Source organism: Sorex araneus, chromosome 4 (genome assembly GCF_027595985.1).
Source record: "Sorex araneus isolate mSorAra2 chromosome 4, mSorAra2.pri, whole genome shotgun sequence".
Classification (NCBI taxonomy): Eukaryota; Metazoa; Chordata; class Mammalia; order Eulipotyphla; family Soricidae; genus Sorex; species Sorex araneus.
In genome coordinates this window covers 84,660,982-84,686,971 of record NC_073305.1, presented here as the reverse complement: position 1 = coordinate 84,686,971, position 25,990 = coordinate 84,660,982, and positions in this window count along the sequence as shown.

The window sequence follows — 25,990 nt, the reverse complement described above, 5'->3', positions numbered from 1 at the left end:
ATTTAATTTATTGGTAAACTTGGCCCCAAGTTTTTGGGGTCTGGCCAAAGGCACGGCAGCAATTTGGGGGTATCTGGAAGTCTGAAAGCACCATCAGGCTGCTGATGCACTTGCCCCACAGGTACAGGTTGACCTGCTGGCACCAGACCCCCTCCATGCATGCTTATATGAGAAATCAACCCTGGCCCTTTGGTTGTAAATAGCATTTCTTGAGAAAGATAATAGTGGCCCTCCTTCCTATTCTTTCACTTGCCTGGAAATGAGGGAAGAAGGTTGTGATCCCTATAGTAAGAGATATGGCAGATCCTTTATTTCAGGTCAATTCACTAATGGTGAAGATTGAAGTCAGCTTCCTTCTCTTAGGGATTACATTCTCCCCTCCCTTCCCTTCTTTTTTTTTTTAATTTTTATTAAATCACCATGTGGAAAGTTACAAAGTTCTCAGGTTTATATGTCAGTTATACAATATTCAAACACCCACCCCTTCACCAGTGCCCACATTCCACCACCAGAAACCCCAGTATACCCCCGCCCCCACCCCCTACCCCCTACTGTATAACTAATGAATTTCACTTCATTTTTTCTTTACCTTGATTACATTCCATAATTCAACACAAAACTCACTATAGTTGTTGGAGTTTCCAAACAAGAGAGACAGACCTACTACATTTGATAATTAGTTTTTCATTGCTGGAAATGAAGAGATATGTAGCCCCACTGCTACAAGTACATAACTCTCTCTCTCTCTTTTTTTTCCTTTTCCTTTTCCCTTTTTTTTTAAATTATTCCCCCTCATCCCCCTTCCTGCGCCTCATAGTATGGTGTACGCCATACTGCGTCGGCCAGCGTGGGGCTTTTGCTTAGTTCACACTCCAGAGGTGGCTGCTACATTAAAAACCTTCAATATTTCAACAAAAACTTACTGTTATTATTTGGAGTTTCCCCCCCAAGTCAGACCTGTTCAAATGGAACTGTTTCACATTGCTGACAATTCTTGGTTTTGGGTTTCTGTATAAAGTCCAGGGAAAATTCTGCCAGAAATTACATAGCCCAGCTCACAGTCCCAGTGCACTGCTGTAAGAAGTCTCTGAATTCAAAGTCTTTAGGCGCAGAGGGTCCGATTCGCGCTCAGCGGCTCCGGATTTATCTGGGCCGAGGGCGTGCCGGTTACGCCCCCTTCCCATGAGTTCCTGGGAGCCCCAAAAGTAAAAACCGAATACCTGTGGGTTTGGAGTCACAGAAGATGGCGCCTGCCACATGGGTGCCACCAGCCCGCCGCTTTCCGTGCAGGAAGGCAGGGTGGGGAGGAAAAAAAATCCACCCCCAGCAGCACAGAGTTGTAGCCCAGTTTGGTGTCCCAGTGCATCGCTATCGGATGCTGCGCTGGATGCCCGAATGTGTTACATCTTTGGAATCAAAGTCTTTAGGTGCAGAGGGTCCGATTCGCGCTCAGCGGCTCCGGATTTATCTGGGCCGAGGGCGTCCCTTCCCTTCTTTCCATGCCACTATGGCACCAGCTTTACTGTGCCTCTGTTGCCATGTTCTTAGAGGTGGCCAGAGCAGCAAAGAGGCAGGATCATGAGGCTGACAATGGGACACCTGTGTGTTTCAAACCCAGAAACTTCCCGTGACAAAACTGCTCAAAGGGAACTGGAATGGACACAGGCAAAGGGAACTTAACATCAGAATAATCCTGCCAGAGAGATGTGCATATGTAAACATGCACAGAAATGATCTGAGATGAAGCAAAAAGGAAGCCCTAACTCCTCTTAAAAATAAGCAGCCAGAGGCACACAGGTAGAGTGGCATGGCTTCTTTCTCTGTTGCCTGCACTTATGGCAAATAATCTTTTTTGAGCAGACAAGAAGAACCTGTTTATGAATAAGAGGTGATATGCCCTGTCTTTACCACTTCTAAATTATGCTTTAGCCTGTACATCTCAACCAGGTGAATGTTCTCTTCAGTCTGGACCATATAACCCATTGTTATTTGAAGAATAGCATTATATATTTGCAAATTAAGGAGTTGTAGCAATAGTACAGTGGGTAGGGCATTTGTCTTCGCACACGGCCAATCTGGGTTCAATCACCCGCATCCCAGATGGTCCCCCAAGCATCACCTGAGTGCAGAGCCAGGAGTAACCCTTGAGCATTATGGGGTGTGATCCAAAAGACAAAAAAAAGATATTTGCAAGTTAACTCTGAAGTTATTATACTAAAGAGTTATAATGAATCCAAAGTCTTTTGTGATGATCAGAAGTAGGTGATTCCATGTCTCAATAAATTTCACTTGTTCCTTAAATCTGCTCCTAATATAGAAAAGATGATGTGTTGTCTGTACATACTTGTTCTAAGTTGGAGTTTTAAAAAGTAGAGCAGAATCATTGGTAAGTTATGAGAAAGTCCTTAGCAAAGCATGTCTTGGATTCTTATCATCACCTCCTTCCCCTGCACTACGCAGCTAAGTGAAACTATCAGCTAGGAATTTTAGGAATTGGAGCAACAGCACAGTGGGTAGGGTGTTTTCCTTGCACTCGGCCGACCCAGGGACCCAGGTTTGATTCCTCCATTCCTTTTGGAGAGCCTGACTAGCTACTGAAAGTTCCCACCCTCACGGCAGAGCCTGGCAAGCTACCCGTGGCATATTCGATATGCCAAAAAGAGTAACAAGTCTCACAATGAAGACATTACTGGTGCCCTCTCGAGAAAATCGATGAACAATGGGATAACAGTGCTACAGTGCTATTATTTATTTGAGAACCTTATTCTTTAGGAAATAGAACATAACTATAAAAAGATGTAAAATACTGATTTTAAAATATGTTATACTGCAATGCAATATCTTAAACATCAAAATTTTAAACATATCTATAAAATGTAGGCATTGTTTCCATTCCAAAGAGAGAAAATTAGATACCATTAAATAGAGATATTTTCTGAGATAACAGAATTAACTAAGTAGTAGAATTATAACAAACATTGACATTCTAACTCTACTTCCCTTACCATTGCTTTATGCCTCTGGGATAAAAGAAAGAAGTTTTCCCTCTGTAAATAATAAAATTACTTTTTTCCATTTCCTATTTCTATTATTATGTCATGCAGTCCTCATGACTGACTTCTAGCTCTGTACTCAGGGGTCACCTGTGGTCAAGTTTGAGGAGCTGTACAGGGCGCAGAGGTTTGAATGTGTACAAGGCAAGCTGTTCTTTTGTTTCCTATTATTTAATGTACTAATTGAGTCATAACTTTACTATTTTAATTAATTTATTAATTAAATAATTCTGCAACATGCAAGAGGAGATGAATTCCTTATCTTTTTCCTCATTTGTTAATTTGAACAATTAATGAATCCTTTCTGCTTTCTGTGAGTTTTAAATGAATGTGATCTAAGATCTAGAGTTATCTGAACTAGAGTAAAAATCATTAATAGGCTGAAGCTTAGTAGGTGTTGAGGTAATGAATTTTATTATTATAAATAATAAATTTATCTGCCTTGACAGCAAATAAATAATATGTAATATTTATTATATTGATAGAGAAAATAATTTGTCTTATAGAATACTAAACTTCAAATCTGACGTATTTGTGATAAAGTTTACAGCAGCTGACAAATATCTATTATCATAGGTTTGAAAAATAAATAGTTCATTAGGTATAATGTTCGGTAGAGATAGGGGAAGAACACATGATGAAAAATTTTCTATAACTCCTTATTTAGGTCTATATACATTTGAGTAATTTCTTACACCACTATATCCCCCTTGCAATCTTTTACTAATAATTATTTTAATCTGATGTTTGATATATAAGTATATATTATATTTAATGAGTAGATTACCATTAAATGATGTTATGACATTAATATTTGATAACACAATTTTCACAGTTTGAATATTCAGATTGTATCATGTCATAAGACCAAGTGGAAAAGTTTTCTTATCACTGTTGAGAAATCTTATTTTCTAGCGACTGCACCAAACCATCCTGAAAAGTACATCTCTCAAAGATAGGGGCTGGGGATATAATACAGCAAGTAGGGAGCTTATCTGCTCATGGCTGGCACTAGTTAGAATCCTACCATCCCATATGGTCATCTGAGCACCACTGGAAGTAATTCTGGAATGTAGAGCAGGAGTAAGCTCTGAGCATCTCTGAGTGTGCCGTCCTGAAATAAAAACAAAATCTCTCAAAGATATTTTATCTGAAATTATTAAATGACATACAAGTGTTTCAAGGAATAATGAATGTACAAAGGAAATAGGGGAAAATAATTAGATTCAAAATATAAGTGGAAATTTCAAAATTATAATTAGTTTATGCTTAAATGTATTTAGACTATATAATATTATGCCTGCTAGTCAACTACAACTTAACTCTTCTAAGTCACTGTCACTGTCACTGTCATCCTGTTGTTCATCGATTTGCTCTAGTGGGTACCAGTAATGTCTCCATTGTGAGACTTGTTACTGTTTTTGGCATAGTCAATATGCCACATGTAGCTTTCCAGGCTCTGCCATGCGGGCGGGCGGGATACTCTCGATAGCTTGCTGGGCTCTCCGAGATGGGATAATCGAATCTGGGTCTGCTTAGTGCAAGGCAAACGCCCTACCCACTGTGCTATCATAATACATGATTGTGAGGAAGTGTAGGGCAAAAGAAGATCTTAAAGTTATCCTGTCAATGAGAATCAACTCATAGAGGAAGGCAATTATTTTTGTTTAAGGAGAACATTTCACTTCTTTTTAGGTTCTTACCATCTAATGCATTCAGATAAATAACAATTTTCTTTAGATTAAAAAAAAAACCTAATTATCTGATTTAACCCACTTATCACCAATGCCTGCCAGACATGGAACAGAATCCTTCCTATGTGATCAAGTCAATATCTGTTCACACTAAAGACATTCGTGTTTGCTGACCATCATTCATCAAGTTTCCTTTGCTTCTTCCTATTCTTTTTTTAACAAGTATTAAACAAAATGTATCTCCTCCTAGTGGTAGCACAAGGGAAATCACAAGCTTTATCGCTGTGTACTATATTGCTGTGACAGTATGTCATTTCAATTGCCTTATTAACCGCATGAAAAAATATATCACAACAGTGAGAAAACTTCTCAGTTATCTATATTTTCCCCCTTAGGCTATTGTCATGAGCCACTGGCATACTAAGGAGAGTGTAGTAATTCAGTCATCAGCTGCCTCACCTATTAAAAAGGGGAAAAATACCAGCAACAAAATTGAAATCCATTATAAGAGTGCTAAGGAGTGCTAAGTGCAGGTGGAGAACTCTGTCCACTTTAAGTCCTGAATTACAAACTCTCAGAAATGCTCCACTTGAACTGTACATGAAAATGCTGTCACCTACATCTATCTTGGTAATGAAGCATTGACAGTATTGTAAAGCAGCTTCCTCTTGCTTAATCTGAGAAACACTAGACTTTACACTTCAAGTTTTCAAGTGAACAATAACTTCCATCCTTCCCATGCTCTTTTCATAAGAATGCAGAATTTGTGAGGAAGCCATAAATTTACATCATTGTGAACAACATAGCCAAGATCTTAGGGAAGAAAAAAAAAGTAACAAACAAACAAATGAAATAATAGAATTTAAAAGACGTAGGCCAGTATGATAAATAGACATTTTTAATCTGTTATAGTTCTAAAATTGACATATTAGAAAAACTAAGTTATAAGTCCTGACTACATATACATTAATGGTTATTAATGAACAGATATTATTTTCTGGATCCTGAACTTCTAGTAATATCGAGAGATTCAGAAACCTATAGGAAAAGCCAAAGGATGAACGAGATTAAATTTTGGTCTTTAGAATATTAAGGATCTAGATTTGAATACTCTGCCATTTAGATGGATATTTTTCTTGAGTGTTTGATGCCTATTTTCTTATTAAAAATCTCAAAACATGTGCTCCCTAGTGGTTTTATAAGGGTACCTGAAAATATTTTCAGTAATTCTTATGATATGCTTGTTACTATTGATAAATGCATTAAGATATTGAGTTCTTAAGGTATTCTGATTCTACCTACATAGAAGTTAAAATTATAGTAATAAAGAATTTAAATTGCATAATTAATTTCTAATTCAAGTAATCAAGATAATTATTTAAGGAGACAAAAACAGATGCTGTGTAATTCCAGCTCTGTGATTGTTTGCTAACCTAAATCCCTGCTAAGCTTTCATTTCTTCATCTCTAACTTGTGATAAAACTTTTCTTAAATGTAACCAAAGTTAAGAGAAAGTAAAGTGAAATTTATCAGTTGGGGGAGATAGGAGGTTTACTGGGTTTTTGGTGGGTTTTTTTTTTTTGTGGTGGTGGAATATGGGCACTGGTGAAGGGATGGTTGTTTCAGCATTGTATAACTGAAACTTAAACCTGAAAGCATTGTAATTTTCCACATGGTAATTCAATAAAATAAAAAAATAAATTAAAAAAACTTTTCTTAAAACAATATGGTAAAAAACACAGGTGAAATGTGTAATAAATCAATATTCTAATAAGCTTGGAGAAATAAAAAATTCCTTCTGAACATTTATGCTAAACTTGGGTTTTTCTGGAAAAGTGTCTTAATTTAGTCTGGTAAATCTGTTACCAAGATTATTCTGTAATCTCTTCTTGGCTCTTCTCAAAGTTTATAATGACTCTTTCCAGAGTTCTGGACATAGGGAAAAGTTGTGTGCATGCTAACATGAAAATGTGTGTGTGTGTATGTGGGGGGGGGGCGGGGGTAGGTTCAGTTATTACAGTGCTTTCAGTACCCTAAGTGGGTGTTCCTCCTCAATATCAAACAGTTCCTGCAACTTTGGAGATCATAACAAGAACCACTGTTTCTCTTTTTCTTTTTAACAGAAAGTAGACATAACCATAGTCAAGTATTTGTGTGATTTATAGTTTCACATGCCAAAATTTGGAAGGATTAAAAATCAGGGTCTTGGAGTCGTGGTAAATAAAGTAGTAGATTTCATAGGCAAAACACAAACTTGAGTCTTGAGAGGAAAAAACTCAGGATTTACTCTTGGCTTTGCACTCAGGGATCACTCCTTGTAGGCTCAAGAATCATATGGGAAGTCTGGGATCAGCCCTGGGTTGACTGCAAGCAAGGTAAATATCCTACCTGTTGAACTATCACGCTGGCTATGCAAAATATTTTTTTCTCAGTCAATATTTTTGCCAATAACTTGTTTATTATTTTAAAGTAGTTGAAAACAACATAGTAATAAAAGTTTAAAGCTCCTAATAATTAAAAGCTAAAGCTCTTGGGAGACAACCTTCCCAAGTGAGAGAAGTGCAGACTCAGGATTCAAACATGGTATTTGATCAGATAAGCGCCCCATTTATGGTTTAAGCTTGTGTTTTACTACTCATTTATTTGATTGGGAAGGGCAATGAAGGTACAAAAAGCAGTTAACACTGGTATTTCATAATAATGCAATCATACTCTGGGCACCTAGAAGAGTGAAGATAATTAGTATCATCTCGTATTGAAGTATGTATTTATTGAGAACATGTGAACAACATATATGATCCATTTCAATTGAAATGAAATTAGTTTGAGTTATCACTGCTTGCATTTTGTCTTGCATTTTATATATTTTCATAAGCAAGAAACTATTGTTTTAGAGTCTTATCGTAAAATATAGCTTTTGCATTTTAAAATTACTATTAAAAATTAAAAATAAATAAAAATAAAAAATAAAATTACCATTAATGAAATGTTTAGCTCATTCATTAAGTCTCATAATAATGGAAAATAATTTATTTAACTAGTCCTCTACACAGTTCAGTTAGGTTTTCTTTCCTTTGGTCTATTATTATACATTGATCACTAAATGTATTCTCAAAAATCTGGACTTTTACACATCGCCACATAGTAATTCCTTTAAAGTTGGTTTATAGGTGGCTGTTTGCAGTGGTAAAATATAATAAAGTGATTTTTCTTATCTAATCATAACTGGCATTTAGTTATTTATTTTGATGTATGCTTTTCTCATATGGGCTATTTGGAAAATGGCATTTTTTTTTAGACTGTAAACTGACCTCATTATATCCAACAATTTTATATGACTCTGTAATTTTTGCATAAGTAAAGTGTATCAACTTCTTGGTCCCTGATGATCTATCTCTGAGAAGGATTCTGCTTTAGGATACACACACATTCCCATCTACACAATGTTAGCTAGCAAATAAAGCAAGCCCAAAGGTGGAATTTTTTGAAACTCCTATTTGTAGCTGGTTAGTCAGAAGGTTACATACAATATGGATATATTTTCACTAGCAGCTGAAGCTGAGGCCAAGGTGGGGAGTCTAATTGAACTGAGTATTCAAGATGGGGGATCTGACTCTACCTGCAGTTACATAATGGCATAATTGAGTAGGATTTTGTTTGATACCCAGCTGATATATAATGATTGATTGCTGGTTTAGAAACCTAAACAAACAAACACACACACACACACACACACACACACACACACACACACACCCCACACGTTGGAATTGAGAGGCTTAGCACATAATCCTTGCTCCATTTTATTTAATTCTTCATAAAGTGGACTGGGCCTCACTCCTCTTCTTCAAAATTCTCTTCTTATTTAACTTGAAGCATGTCTGTTGGTACTATATGATGCTGGAAAATCTTTGCTGTGATCATTCTAAAGGCAGATACAGAAAACATAACTGGCCTAAGACATAAGTATACAGATATTTTATGTATTGGTATTCTTCTTCTCCATTTTATAGCCCCAGTGATCATATGTACTCACCTCCCAGAAATTAATACTGATGTGTACATCCATATACATCAAACACAAAGTCATACACACAGACATTTTTGGCTATAATATTTGCGAGGTACAACAGGTAAGGCAATTTTCAGCCAAAATTGTTGTGTTTTCTATCAGTAGTATGTCTCATGATCTAAAGTAGTAACAAAATCCTGATAAAAAAATGGAAGAATTTGTTACCTATGCTTACCACTGCTCAAATGAATTACAAGTTGGACAAATATTAACAAAACTGTAAGGAATAGTTTCAGGGGCCTGAAGTTCTTCAACAGTTTTTCCCTACCTTGAGCTATTCACTAGTTAAGGTTGCTTTAAAATATTATACATTTTTGTATGTTATCACAAAAAGAAAGTTGGCAAATGTTTCTTGGATTAACCTTTAGTCACCATAATAATAATAAAGATTTCAAAGGCACAATCATTGGTCAAAGACCTTGGGGTTCTTAGAATTTTAAATTCATTCGACTGACTTTGTGCTGAAAAAAATTTTCCTTATGTTTCTATGGAATATCGATTGTACTTCCTGTCCTCATGCACAGAATAGATGGACTTCCTACACTCAGAATCATACCCCAAGTTCCAGACTGTTCAGAACTTTTAGGTCCTTACCTATAAAAAAGTTATTTATATTTATACATATATATGTGTACCTGGTCGAGAACTCAACATGAGGAACAACTTGGCCCAGAACTGCACAGGAGGAAGAGAGCAGCTTGGAACGCCTTCAAGTGCGTCCAAGAAGTGGTTAAGAGGACAAAGGAACTCCGACTCAGGGCACATCTTTACAATTCCATCGCTCTTCCTGCACTAACATAAGCCTCAGAGACCTGGGTCCTACGCAAACAGGATGAGAATGCTATTCGGGTATCCCAAAGAGGAATCTTAAGTGCTATGCTAGGAGTATCACATCTCACTGAAGTGAGAAAAGGAATCCAGGGGCTGGAGCGATAGCACAGCGGGTAGGGCGTTTGCCTTGCACTCGGACGACCCGGGTTCTAATCCCAGCATCCCATATGGTCCCCTGAGCACCGCCAGGGGTAATTCCTGAGTGAAGAGCCAGGAGTAACCCCTGTGCATAGCCGGGTGTGACCCAAAAACCAAAAAAAAAAAAAAAAAAAGAAAAGAAAAAGAAAAGGAATCCAGAGTCTGACCTCCGTCGATAGTAAAGAATCAGGGACACTGTCTCATTTGCCAAGACATCAAAAATAAGATGGGCCAGACATGCAATGCAATTCAGAGATGACCCCTGGACTAGAGCTGTTACCGAATGGATTCCACAGGACGTCAAAAGACTTCGTGGTCACCCACCAATGAGATGGTCAGACTTATTCATCCAAACCCTGAATGAATGGTTTAAGGCTCTTCCTGTTCCTGGAGAGAGCAAATATTACTGGGTTACACTAGCATGCAACAGGGACGAATGGAGACGTTATTGGTGCCCACTCGAGCAAATTGAAGATCAACTGGAAGACAAGTGATATTTATACATTTATCAAAACATATATAAACATAGCAGAGTTATAGTCTAATAAACTGGAGTGCATGCTTTGCATCCAGGAGGATGGAGTTTGACCCCTGACATGGCATGATCCCCTGGAGCACTGCTAAGTAGAAACTGTTCTGGGCACCACAGAGTTGGGTGTAGGCTCTGAAAACTGCTAGCTGTGACCAGAAACAAACAATCAAACAAACAAACAAATAGACAAACCAGCACCATCCCCCCCCCACACACACACAATTCATAAAGGAATAGTCCTGGTTACTTATTTAATGATTTTAGGAAAATGTCCCTAAAATCGTCTCAAAAGAATTGTTCTTATACCTTATTCTCAAATAAAATTGTGACTAAACTTTAAAACAAAGAAAAAGATGGGGCTGGAGTGATAGCACAGTGGGTAGGGCATTTGCCTTGCATGCGGTTCGATTCCCAGCATCCTATATGGTCCCTTGAGCACCGCTAGGGGTAATTCCTGAGTGCAGAGCCAGAAATAACCCCTGTTCATCACCCAGGTGTGACCCAAAAAGCAAATAAATAAATAAAGAATGATAATAAAACAAAGAAAAAGAGGTGCTGCAGCAATAGTACATCGAGTAGGGCAATTGCTTTTTTTTTTAAACAAAATCTCAAAGCTTCTTTAATTTGTGAAATAAATGTTTTGCAATGGGTACTTCTTTCGGTCTCTTTTTTTTTCTTTTTTTTTTTTTTTTGCTTTTTGGGTCACACCCAGCGATGCTCAGGGGTTACTCCTGGCTTTGCACTCAGGAATCACTCCTGTCGGTGCTTGGGGGACCATATGGGATGCCGGGGATCGAACCCGGGTCGGCCGCGTGCAAGGCAAACGCCCTACCCGCTGTGCTATTGCTCCGGCCCCACTTTCGGTCTCTTTTTTTTAATTAATAGTTTATTTTTAATTAGTGAGTCAACGTGAGGGTACAGTTACAGATTTATTCACTTTTGTGCTCATGTTTCTCCCTTACAAAGTTTGATAACCCATTCCTTCACCAGTGCCCATTCTCCACCACCAGTAAACCCAACATCCCTCCCCCCCTCCCCAGTCCCGTCTCCCCCCACCCCACACTGCCACTATGGCAGGGTATTCCCTTTTGTTCTCTCTCTCTGATTAGGTGTTGTGGTTTGCAATAAAGGTGTTGAGTGGCCATTGTGTTCAGTCTCTAGTCTATATTCGGCCCGCATCAACTTTCCCCCACATGACCTCCAACTACATTTTACTTGGTGTTCCCTTCTCTGAGTTGCCCAGAATGAGAGACCAGCCTCCAAGCCATGGTGACAACCTCCTGGTATTTATTTCTACTATTCCTGGGTGTTAGTCTTATAGTCTATTATTCTATATGCCACAGATAAGTGCAATCTCTCTATGTCTGTCTCTCTCTTTCTGACTCATTTCACTTAGCATAATACTTTCCATGCTGATCCACTTATATGCAAACGTCATGACCTCATTCTTTCTAACAGCTGCATAGTATTCCATTGTATAGATGTACCAGAGTTTCTTCAACCAGTCATCTGTTCTAGGGCACTCGGGTTTTTTCCAGATTCTGGCTATTGTAAACAGTGCTGCGATGAACATATAAGTGCAGATGTCATTTCGACTATACTTTTTGGCTTTTCTGGGATATATTCCCAGCAGTGGTACTGCTGGGTCAAATGGGAGCTCAACCTCTAGTTTTTTGAGAATCGTCCATATTGTTTTCCAAAAAGGCTGAACTAGCCGACATTCCTACCAGCAGTGTAGAAGGGTCCCTTTCTCCCCACATCCTCTCCAACAGCGGTTGCTTTTGTTCTTTTGGATGTGTGCTAGTCTCTGTGGTGTGAGGTGGTATCTCATGGTTATTTTGATCTGCATCTCGGCATTTGCTTTGCACAGGCTAATGTGGTTCATTCCCCAGCATCCCAAATGGTCTCCCAAGAACTGCCAGGAGAAATTCCTGAGTGCAAAACCAGGAGTAAGTCCTGTGTATCCTTGAAAGTGACCTAAAAAGCCAAAAACATAAAACAAAACCCAAAGGTAAAGAAGATAGCGTCTGTCTAAGAATAATGCCCTCTTTTCTCCACAAATGGGTCCAGATTATTCTAGTCATGTTTCTTCCTTCCCCCCAGCCACAGAGATATCTGATCCTTGTGCCCATACAGTCACAGTTGGCCCTTGAAAACTATTAATTGACCAAATTATTTGGAATAATTCAGTGTAATTTTTTAAATAAAAGAGCAAAGTTGTGACCTCTGTCCCTAGTAACTTTCTTTTCCCTGAAATAAAGAAAATTTGCTCACTTTACTTTGCACAAGATGTTCTTTGCTTCTTACTTCAAAATGGATCAGGGAGAGAATTCAGAAGGAAAATAATAGAGTCTCAACTCAGACCAAATTTTGTTCACCTCTGTTCTGGAGAACACCATCCCAGGAGGAAAAAAAAGGATTTAGACTGAGTGCTTTGAACATACCAAAAGCTTAATGAATGTAAACTCATAGATAACTCAGCTATGGGAGAAGAGAGTAACAGAGGTCACCATTTCCAGTCCTTCATCCTGGCAGTGTTGTACTGAAACCTAAAAATTGAGAAATTGCTAAATAATAAGCCAAAATGCAGATTGAGAAGTACAGAATTACTAAACTCAGATTCTTGCTAAATTCTTTTTTCTCTTTTACTACCAACAGAACATGCTCACGCATGCTCACGTGTGCACGTGCACGCACACACACATGCGCACACACACGCACACACACATGGTTATATTTAATTGTGGAGACTTTATTTTTTTCAATAGGAGCAAAACTGGAATATGCTTTCTGAGACAGATCTGAGATGATCCAGTATTCATTTCAATAACATCTATTATCTCTGAGATAAAATAATTTTCTATTTTAAACCATTATATTACTAAGGTTTCATAATCATAATAGTTCTGTGTGTTTAAATTGAGTCCTCTAATACATTTTGAACACATTTTCTTTCCTTTGTAAGGAGTAATGATTTTCTGACCCATCTGTTTTTTTTTCCGTGAGATTTTTTATCTTGTGTCCCTTTTCATATTATAAAACTATTATTTCTTAGATATTACTTTTATCACATCACACAAAATTATTATCATTTGCTGCTGTTCTTTCTGAAGGGAAATTTTATAAAGAATCTCTATTTACATTATAGAACTATTATTTCTTAAACATTACTCTTATACCTCATATAAGACAGAATTGTTATCAGTAATTTGTAATTTTTAAAAATCTCTTTGAAGAAATCAAAACTTAGAGACAAAAAGGAATTTTAGGTAGGTCCATAGTTCAAAATATAGCTTCTTCTTAAGTGTCTACCGCTACTACAAGTCCTCAATTAATTCTCATCCTGTGTAGGTGAAGAAATGGACTTTTATAGAGGTTATGCATAATATGGACTGTGGAGACATAAATGGAAGATTTATTCTGAATTGTACCATTATTTATCTCATTAGGTGCACTATCTTTAAATGACCCATGTATTGCTGTGCCTGTTTAATTTTAACAATGCAAATTTATTACCTCATCTAAATGAAATGAAATGAAACAGAGCTCAGTATTTAGTTTCAAGTAGCCAAAATCAAAATCACATCGCAAACCTAAAGGGGAAAAAAAAATTCCACAGCGTTAAAATAACAAGGCACTTTGGATCTCTTTAAGTTATAAGCAATCGTCATCCTGAATATTTTTCTCTCAGTCATGTAGGACATTTATATAATTTCTGCAGAATTCCAATAGAATTATTCCTCCGAGAAATCCCATACTGTGAGAATGTATTCAAGTAATTGAGCTGGCAGATGGCCTTAATATATGAAATATATTGATACAACAACCACTTACTTTCTTGACCGATGAAGCTGATAAAAGAAGTAGAACAGAAAATATATGAAGAAAAAATACTCAGGCTGCCAAGACACATGCTGTGGGAATTCAAGTCAAAATTACATAACCTACCCCATTCACTTTAATTAACTTTCTCCTCTGGTGGCTTTATTTTATTCTCACTGCATTGTTCAAGGCTTTATTTCACTAGATTTAGTTATTTTCCACTCTTGTTAATGTGAAGTACAGGACTCATACCCACAAGTCCATTCTTATAATGAATAAAATACCTGTAAGACTTGTTTCCAGAAATTTGCAGATCCACGGTTTCACATTCACCTGGTAGCTCCACATCATCAGATGTCTCGCTACCTTTATTTCCTACAAGTCCCTCATGTAGTGCCTGGCATAGTGTAGATATAATGAGTATATATTTATGAACCAATTCCACTGACCAGGGTAATCAGGACATATAACCAAAAGATCTATCCTCTGCAGGTCAACTAAATATCTTATTTTAGATGAAATGTTACCATTTATTATAAATAACCAGACTGTCTAAAGTTGTTTTGTCAACTTCAGTTACCTTAGTTAACAATACCCTCTTGAGAAATCGTTATGTTCGGAACACTTCTAGTGGTAAATAAAATGGAGAGTGGAGAACAGATTTCAGAGTCAGAGATATTATTAGAAGCTAATTTCCAGCTCTCAATTTATTCAGTCACGTGACTCTTTGGGACTCAGTTTTCTCTTTTATAAAAAAAAAGAATCTGGCTTTCAGGATTTCTAAGGCATTAACTGAATAGTAGAAGGCTAGAATAGAGCCTGAAGCATAGGCGTCTTCACTCAAAAGCAATTATTGTTCCTGAATCTCACACTATATGCAGTTATACAAATTTGCTTATCCAGGAGAAACTGTTAAAATTTTCATAATGACTATTCAGTTGATAATTATGACTATTTCACAGATAATGTATCAGAATAAATCCCTGTAAGATTGAAGTACAAAATAAAACATTCTGTTTAAATACACAAGACAGAACTGCAGAAATTAAAAGTGTTAAAGTAAGAAGCGAAAGGTCTAAAGCTCCTGGTGTTTTTTGTGATTCTTTTACAGCAATTTGCTAGTATTTAATGAGGGTCAATAGAATAAGAAGTTTGAGGGCTTCTGCGGAATGGTAAAGCCCCACAAATTGTATAGTGGCTGTTTTTTTTCTTCATTCATTTACACAGTCTCAGGATAATTGAAGGTCCACAAGTTTACATTGATGCCAAATAAGACTTGAAGACTTGTGATTTCTATCATAAACACTGGAAAGGAAATTTTAAATGTTGGTTCATTATGTTTTGATTGGCAGGTTTTTTAGACACATTCTTTCCTTCATCCTAAAGAAAGATTGCTCTGCTCAGTGCCTATTACTAGATGTTGAAATCAGTGTCTAAAAGGAACCCAGCCTTTACAAACAGGAAGTCTATAGAATAGAACAGCGACTATAATTAGCAGTGTTTAATAAAATAGTATCATTGCATTAGTTTATAAATTCAAATTAGATTATGTTTCATTTCCATTAGGAAAAGAGAGGATTTTTTTCTTTTCTTTTGTATTTGGGGGAGGGGTTGTGTGGGCCACACCGAGTGTGGCTCAGGTATTTTACTGACTTTTAACTCAAGGAATAACCACTGGTGCTGCCAGGAATTGATTCTAGCTTGGCTATGTGGGAGGCAAGTGCCTTATCCCCTATGCTATCTCTACAGCCCTAAAAAGAGCAGTTTTTGTTTGCTCAACATATTACATTTACCATTTGTGGAGTGATAGCACAGCTGTAGGGCATTTGCCTTGCACGCCGCCGACCCGGGTTCCATCTCTCCCAGAGAGCCCAGCAAGCTACTAAGAGTATCCCGCCCACACGGCAGAGCCTGGCAAGCTACCTGTGGCTTATTTGATATGCCCAAAATAGTAACAAGTCTCACAGTAGAGACGTTACTGGTGCCCGCTTGAGCAAATCGATGAACAACCGGAGGACAGTGCTAGAGACAGTATCAGCAAATTACAGTGGCATGATTTGAATGTGTGATTCACAGTAAACATTTTAAAAAACTTTACAGTCCACTATGTTTATACTGAGATTATTATGCTTTTGTCAGTTTCTCTGTTGTTGATAACTTGCTTTCTTTCCAACAGAGAGGACAGAACGAAAGGTATGTTTGGAGTCACTTATACAAGTTGAAGGAAATAAAATACTGGAAAAGATTTCACAAACTGAGAACCACAGTAAATCACTTATAGTAGAAGTAATAACACTAACTGATCTCTTACTACATTAATTACAGTAAGTGTATTTGGATCTATCCACAATCCCTGTAAGCTGAGACTTATTAATTTTATTTTCACTTTTCATATAGTGCAATTAAGTTTTAAAGAGATTCTGCATCCCCCCCCATGCCGCCAAACTCCTGTAGTTGTTATATCATAGACACTAAATTCTTGAACCACCGAATGTAGGAACCCATGGGGGCTTCTCCCAGCTTGTACAATATAGCCCATCCTTTCTCCATGTGGGTCTGGGGTACATGCTGTCTACTTGACAACAGGAAAGTGCTGTCACTTCTCTAGTACCACAGCTTCATTAATAACTACAGAAAGACAGGATCCCCACTACTGCCACTTATCAAATGAAGCTGTATGTTGAATGTACCTGATTTCCTGAGTTCCATGGATTTTCTAATCGAGTCTCGAATATACTAAAAGCTGATGACCAGTGCACAATTCAGAGATGAACCTATCTAGATTTCGAGGTTTAATATGGTATATATCCCATGTACCAGGATTTCAATGTGGAAGCTCTGGCTCAGGACCTGGATTTTCACCCAATAGATTAAGTACTGCCTTCAGCAAAGAGTAAATACCTGGGGCTGGAGCGATACCACTGTAGGTAGGGCGTTTGCCTTGAACCCAGGTTCGATTCCCAGAATCCCATATTGTCCCCTGAGTACCGCCAGGAGTAATTCCTGAGTGCAGAGCCAGGAGTAATTCCTGAGTGCAGAGCCAGGAGTAACCCCTGAGCATCGCCGGATGTGACCCAAAAAGAAAAAAATAAATAAATAAAATTAAAATTAAAATTAAAAAAGAGTAAATATCTGTTGTCCATTACCAGAGAAAAAAACTTGCAAACAGTTGAGGAAATGCATCCATAATATTTAAACTCAGAATAAACAGAAATTAGTTTAATTGATATTTGTCAAACCTGCTATAATGTTCTGCTGATCCTATGAAAACTCTGTTTTATTTCTATTCCTCATTCTTATAACTGTACCTTAAAATTTTAAATCCTCTTCTAGAATTAAATAATCTTACATTGATAAACTTATTTTTCTCCTTTTTAATATGTCTCCATTTCCCTACATTCAAGTAGCATAAAAATATAAACTGGTGTATTAGAAGTCGAATTGACTATTTCTTGTAATATTCACTGAATATTAAATTATATTTTAGAACTATTTCTTCAATTACGAAAAAGAATCAGTGGTTAGTAAGCATCATATAAAAATTTAGAGCATATTTTCCAAATAGAAAATTTTAAAACTATTTTGCTATTTGGGCTATCTTAGAGTAATTGACAAGTTTGAACAAATAAAACATTTAACTATAATAGAAATTTCTTTATGCAAATATCTTTTAAATTCTAGAATTCAGAAAACACATTCTTTAAAAGTTATCATGGTTCACACCTTATAGTGAATAGCAGACGTTGACAATGAATTTTTATCTTTTATATGCTTATTACAGATTTTTTATTTTATCACACTGTAAAAGTGAAAATAATCTGTACAAAAGTTTTAAGTGAGAGTTTTAAAAATTTTTTTTTCGATGGTGAAGTAAAATGAATGACTGCAGCAGTTTTTTGTTGTGACAATAGTGCCACCTAATGTCACATGTGAGGCTCTAAAACAAACTAAAACCTAAATTTAAATTCTAGCTAAGCATGATTCCTAAACTTCTAATCACACAGATGATCAGGTTTCACAATTTATATATTACAAGTAATAAAAATTAATTACATTTTTATCAAGAATCAAAGACATCCTGATTCTCATAATTTCAATCTGGTAAAATATTAATTTCCTATATAACATAAGAAATAATAAATTATACCAAATAGAAGCATAAACTACATATTTTTTATTATTAATTAGTAAAAAGAAAATTCAGGTAAAAACTATCGCAGTCAAACATTACCACTGGCAGTTTAGAAAAATGATATCTGTAAATAAGTATAACATAAGTTTTAATTTTATATTTGATTATTAACATATACACTCATGTATGGTTATCAAGATGCATTTTTACCAAAGAGATCTTAAAAAAATGCAAGAATGCAGGTAATTATTTACTGTAACTATTCTGTGTATAGACCAGCCACTTAAGGTAACCAGAATTATCTGTTTTCCTGAGTAGATTAAATTCATGAAAACTTCTTTTCTTAGTATCATTTCAATAATGCAAACACAAGTTGTAATACAAACACAGTTAAGTCTAGTTTTAATAGAAATTCCCTAAGGTCTAGAGAAGCAGGATCAAAATAGGTGCAATTACTTCATTTAAATGAATCCATTGATCTCTCATTCTATTTTCATATTTCTAAAAATGGAGTTTTAGGATATCTTATAGAACATATTTAACTAGTCACAAATATATATATATGTATGTGTATATATATATATAAGCAGATTTTTGTTGCTGTTGCTATTAATAGTGTTGATGTGTAACTCTTCTCTTTAGAGTGGATCTCAAGCTCATATTGAAATGATTCAGGATTAGAGTTCCCGAACACTTCCAGTGGCTCACTAAAGTAATTCAGTACTTTTCCATTATATCAGCTCCCATGAACGAGAGAACATTAATTCTCTGTTCCTTTTAAAAAATTCCCAACTTCATTGAGCTTGTGTTTGTCTGAGATATGAAGAAAAGAAGGCAATAACAAACTTTGTACTCTAAACCCTTACTTCACATACTACACTCAACAAATGTCAATTTATATCCCCATAATCCTGCTTAATTGGGGGCAACTATATAACATTTACCAGCAATCTCATCTCCCTAATTTTTAGTGACTAGGGTTTTTATTTTAATCTTAATCTTAATTGCATTACACCTTCAGCAGTCTCTTGCAAAATTTTCTGGTAGTTTAACTTTAGTGTATGGCTAGAGAAATCGAGGTACACATTATAGTCATGCATTGTGTGTGGCAGATTCTGTTAATTAATTCAACATATTAGTAACTTCATCCTCCCTTACCCGTTTCTCAGAGAAGCAGATGGGAAGTTTGCAGTAACATGCCAGATAATAGGAATATTTTTTGGAAAGCTGTGGCTTCTGCCTAAGTAAGACTGAATTCACCTCCCTATTTTTTCTCTCCTTTTATTCTGTGAATGTGAACTGATGCCGATAGCTTTGGAAGCAATTATCTCTTTAATAAAGCTGGCTCTGGTATCATTGAATCAGCAAAACAAACCCAGAAGCCATATACTGCAGACTTCTTTTATGTGAAAGGAAAAAAGCATCGATATTTTATTGGTTTTACTTGCAACTGGAAACCACCCCAAATGCCCCATAAACATAAGTGAAGATTGCACTAGGTGCAATGCTCAGCATAGGTGCCAGAAATAAGACCAGTACAGATATAAAATGAATTTTGCAAAATCAAAATTAATCCTGATTTTAAAAAACTTGCCTAATGGAAGACACATAATCTACAAAGATGAGTCTACAATCCATAAGCACCTGATGACCATTTTAGTGGAACATAATCAAAACCCTAGGGCACCAATATTTTTGCATATAGATTTGTATAACTAAAAATCATATAAAAAAGAAATGGCTGACCTTATAAAACATTTGCTAATTTTAAAGTAGATAAACATATCTCAATTACTTAAAGGCTTATAAATAAGAATTTGGTAGCTGTACAGAAACTAGATGGAGAGGAAATTATGGGAGAAAAGTAAGGAACAGTTAAACACACAGACTCTCAAATATATGATCACTTAATCTTTGACAAAGGACAAGAAATGTGAAGTGGAACAAGGAAAGCCTCTTTAACAAGTGGTGCTGGGAAAACTGGATAGCTACCTGCAAAAAAAAAAAAAAGATGAACTCTGACCTCTGTCTTATGCCAGGCACAAAAGTCAAATCAAAGTGGATTAAAGATCTCAATATCAGACATGAATTTATAAGGTACATGGAGGAAAATGGAGGCAGAATCCTCCATGACATTGAAGCTAAAAACATCTTTAAGGATGAAACACCCCTGACCAAGCAAGTGGAAACAAACATAAACAAATATGACTACATTAAACTAAGAAGCTTCTGCACCACAAAAGAAACAGTGACCAAAATACAGAGAGAACCCACAGAATGGAAAAAAATATTTATCCATCCTATCTAATGATGGATTAATATCCAGGACATACAAGACACTAGTAGAATTGTATGGAAAAAAAAAAAAACCTCCAACCCATTAAAAAATGGGGAGAAAAAATGAACAGAAGCTTATTCAAAACAGAAATACAAATGGCCAAACGGCACATTAAAAAATGTTCCACATTATCAGGGAGATGAAAATCAAAAAAGCAATGAGATATCATTTCACACCACAGAGACTGGCACACATTCAAAATAACAAAAGCAACCAGTGCTGGCATGGATGTAGGGGAAATGGAACGCTCTTTTACCATTGGTGGGAATGCCTACTGGTCCAGCCTTTTTTGGACCACCATATGGACATTCCTTCAAAAACTAGAAATTGAACTTCCATATGACCCTGCAATACCACTTCTGAGAATATATTCCGAAGCTGCAAAAAAGCACAGTAGAAATGACATCTGCACCTGTATGTTCATTGCAGCACTGTTCACAATAGCCAGAATCTGGAAACAACCCAAGTGTTTGGGGACAGACAACTGGTAAAAGAAACTTTGGTACATCTACACAATGGGATACTATGCAGCTGTTAGAAGAGATGAAGTCATGAAATTTGCTTATAAGTGAATGGACATGGAGAGTATCATACTAAGTGAAATGAGTCAGAATGACAGGGACAGACATAGAAGGACTGCACTCATTTGTGGAATATAAAATAACATAATATGAGTCTGACACCCAAGGACAGTTGACACAAGGGCCAGGAATATTGCCCCATAATTGGAAGCCTGTCTTATGAGCTAGGGGAGAAGGCAGCTGGAATAGAGAAGGTATCACTAAGACAATGATGGTTGGAAGAACTGTTCAGGATGGGAGATGTGTGCTGAAAGTAGATAAAGGACCAAATATGATAACCTCTAAGTATCTGTATTGCAAACCATAATGCCCAAAAGTAGAGCGAGTATGGGGGAAACTCTGCAATGGAGGCAGGGAGAGGGTTGGAAAGAGGGTGTATACTGGGGACATTGATGGTGGAGAATGTGCACTGGTGGAGGGATGAGTGTTTGGTCATTGTATGATTGAAACTCAAATGTGAAAGCTTGTAACTGTAACTCACAGTGATTCAATAAGAAAAGAAAAGAAAAGAAAAGAAAAGAAAAGAAAAGAAAAGAAAAGAAAAGAAAAGAAAAGAAAAGAAAAAAAGAAACAGTAACACAAAATGAAGCTTGCATCAGTTATAATGTATTCAGTAAAGCTCTAGGACCCAATACTAACCTCTAATTCTTTCTCATCTTATCCTATGAACAGTTAGTTTAATTCCTTTTATCTAGGGTTGTGATAAACAATAGAGAGTGGAATGAATAGTCATAGGAGTAGATGACAAGAAACTGAGCCGACATTGGAATCCCTGTAGCAAAACAAAAGAAATCCATTAAGACTACTGGCTTTAGAAAATAATTGATTAAAAATCACTTTACAGCAAACATAAGATCATATATATGATTTTAGAGAATATAATGGAAATCACTCCTATGACTGGTCACCTATATTTGTACATACATGACTAGGAGCATTAAGCAGTGAAGATTGAAGAGGTACAGCAGTTATTAGACAATTTAAAATCATTTCCCCTATTTTTTCACAAAAATCTTCCTCCTTTAAGATACATCTTAGTGTTTACAAATATATGTTGAATAAAAGAGGGTTTAGAAGTATGGGAAGTAAATAGATGGTGGAGCATTTTTAAATTGGGTTTGCTTTTCCTGATTCCACTTTAATTTTTGTTTTCTTATATATTTTTTAAATTTTGATTTGAGGGCCAAACTTGGTGGTGTTCAGGGCTCACTCCTGGCTCTGTGCTCAAATATTATGCCTAGTGGGTTTGGTAGACCATATGGGGTGCTGGGGAATAATCTTGGGTCAGCCCCTATCTGTTGTATTATCTCTCTGGCCCCAGCCTGCTTCAACTTTAAAATAAATAATTTTACAATAAGGCTGTGATGCTAAGATAATTTCCATATCTCTAATTTTGAGGTATTATCTTTTAAATGATTTTAGTAAAAGTGATGTTGCAGCACTTATGAACCATTTTCTCTCAATAAATATTTTTATAGCTTTCAATAAATATTTTGCCTTCAATATAACACATAGTGTTGAAACTACTGAGGACATAGAAGTCAACAAAATAATAACATTTTTATGATTCATAAAGAACTTCAGTTTACATAAATAAATATGATTAAGATAAAAAACTAAAGTAGGTGGTTTTTTGTATAGTGATTGATACTACAGAAAAACCAATTTCTGAAAGGAAATAAAGAGCATGTGGGAAACTGGAAGTTTAACATCAGAATGACATCACTAGCAGATATATTATGATACTCACTTTGAGAAGATAAACCTTGAGATTTGTAGTAATTAGGGAAGAAAAGGGGTTATTTGATGTCAACAGAATGTAACATTTTAGAGAGTGCAAAGCCAAGGAGAAACCTGATAAACTGTTATGGTTGATTCTGATTGCTTACTGAATAGACTGAAGTAAGGTCAGGGAATCTCTATTAAAAAAGAATCCCCCAATATTTCTGGCAAGAGATGATGTAGGGTCATGTAGGGTCATGGGCACAGAGAAAGTGATAGGTAATAAGAGCCTAAAAATATTGAGAATATGCAGCCAGTAGGATGTCATGATTACCTAAAGTGTTAGACCCCAAACTAGGAAACAAACTAGAACACAAACTAGAAGGATGACAATTGCCACTGCCATGGGGAAGACTCCATAACTAACAAATTTAAGTGCATTTTGAGCTCATTTAATAAGCACATCTGGCTCTGTCATTAATCAACATGCACAATTTTCTACCAGATATAAAAATAAGGTTTAGTCAGTTTGTAGGGAGTTCAGGAGGAAATTTTGCAATTTATAGGCATTATTTAAAATCAGTTGATTACAAATAATCACCAAGGCAGTAAGAGAAGCTAGAGAAAAGGGTCAAGGACTGATTCTGCCGCAATCCACTGTGTGGAAAAAAAGAGGTGAGAAAGCCTTGACAAAGATGTACATGTCTCCTGGAAGGGTGAAGTATACTCCAAACATTGAGTCTGATGAGTAGTACAAGTATAACTGGTTTTCACAAAAAGTCATGTTTTATGAAAATTTTTGTCCTATAGTTAGTACCCAATCTTATAATGCTTTTTGTCCAGTTCAGTGAAAGACACTAATGGAACATTTGGTACAACTTGGTCAGAACAATAATATTCAGTTTGGTGACCTAAAATGCCTAAATAATTTGGCTAAAATTCAATAAAAATTGTCTTTTGAAAGGAAATGAACTTTCAGCTTCTGAAGATCAAATTTGGCACAAATTGAAGGCATTCTCCACAAACATTTGTATTGTGTTAAGAAAGCAAATGTATCAGGGTTTGACTTTTCTCAAGTTCACCTTTTTTTCCACAAGCATTTTGGCAGTATAATGGATTAAGCATAAGAATAATGAACAAAGGATATCATTGATTGTTTCCAAAGAATATAAACCATACATTATAACTTGTTCTGTGATCATATAAACACTTAAAAGCAGCTATTTCTACTCATTGGCCTTGTTGCTGACGAACAAGTGAAATATTGTTTTGTGCGCTGGCTGTCATTAAATGCTTGACAGATTTGGGAATGAAATATAACAAGATATCCGCAGTTATCCAAGGCAAGTACTTCCTCTCATAAAAAATATGAATTCAGTCATTTTGTGGATGCTTAAACTCTGGACCTGTTATAACAAACAGGTAACTAAATGGCACAAGTCTCCTACTTCTATAATTGGATCAGATTTGCTACATGCATTTAAATAAATATGGTCACTTTATAAAACATGGAATAGTTTTTTCCATATGTGGGAACAAAAGAAAAGAAGAATACACTTGAAAATATTTCTTCTCAACTCTGGAAAACTATCACCAATACAAGAAGGGAACCTATTAAAGCATTAAGATCAACCTACCATTTTCTCCAGAATATGTTATTTTAAGTAGGAGCTTAAAATGATACAATGGGATTCCATCTGGAGAGAAAAAACTTGTACATCTGGCATGTAAATAGTTGAGATGAAGAATAAAATGAAGAAAGTTATATTGTCAAAGAACTTTGTAACAATGAGGTGGACAGTTTTTAGAATGATACCACAATAAGTCTGACATGTGTGATTCTATCTGAAAAGGCTGATGTTATATGGAGTTGTAGGTAGAGTCATCAAACTCTGGAGCAGAAAGATGATAGCTTCTTCTCTAATGATGAAGAAATGCACCTTTCTGTATACTGTTTCTATCAGGACATCTCATTTAAACGTAACAGACAAATTAGGAGGCATTCAGAAAAAAAGGGAATGCCATGATTAAGAGAAAAATGACCAGGGATTCTGGAACCCTCAAGAACCTAAGCTCAATATAAAACTCTGATTAATATACCGTGAAATATTAATGTCATTACTGTAAAAGCTAAAGAAACATGGCTGTTGAAAGTGGGACAATATTAGAAACACATTTTCCTTGTAAGTCTAGTGATTTCTGGGCTGGGTAGTAGGACAGCAGGTAGAACATTTGTTTTGAATGCAAACAACTGGTGTTTGATCCTCAGTATCACATATGATGCCTTAAGTACCACCAGAAGTTTTCTCTGAGCATAGAACCAGAAGTAAACCTTTAATACTACTGAAGGTATCTCCAAACAAAAGCAAACACACACAAAAGATAAATAAAATGCTGTTATGCAATTGCTTTCCCCAGAAAATGGATTGAGTTTGATTCAATTGAGTGGTCCTCTGACCAGAAACCTTTAGTTTTGCCCCCTTAGTGTTAAAGAAGACCATGAGGATATGAAGTATCTATCAAAATTCCTGGAAGATGGATTGTAGTATACGGTACACAGGGATACAGGCAATCTTCCCAGTGGGGCTGCAACTAGCTCCAGTCAAAAAGTTGAGAGTGAATACAAGTTTTAAATATTTAAAGCAAATCTTGGTTGATTCAGTTGTAGGTAAACTAATTATGCATCACAATAGATATCGCCATAGTCTGCTGTCACAAATAATTTTGAGTTATTATTGATGTCTGATGTCTCAAACCTAAGTTTTGAATGAATTATTTATTTTCTCTCCACCCCAAATATTTCTCTCTGTTTTGCTCTTAAAGGAATGGCAACTCTATTATCAGTTGTCTGAAAATACAACTGATGCAGAGAGTCTCTTGCCCACGTGCCTGGCTGTCTTCCCTGGGGCCTCTCAGAGGGGGTGGGCTCCAGCTTCCCTCCCGGCCCCGAACAGCACTCCTGAGGCCTAAGACCTCCGGAGCCTAGCCACAGCCATGCTCGTCCACACGTTTGGACGAGCCTCACACATGAAGGTACCGGCAGAGGAACCCAGGTGTGTGGGACCTGGGGCTGAG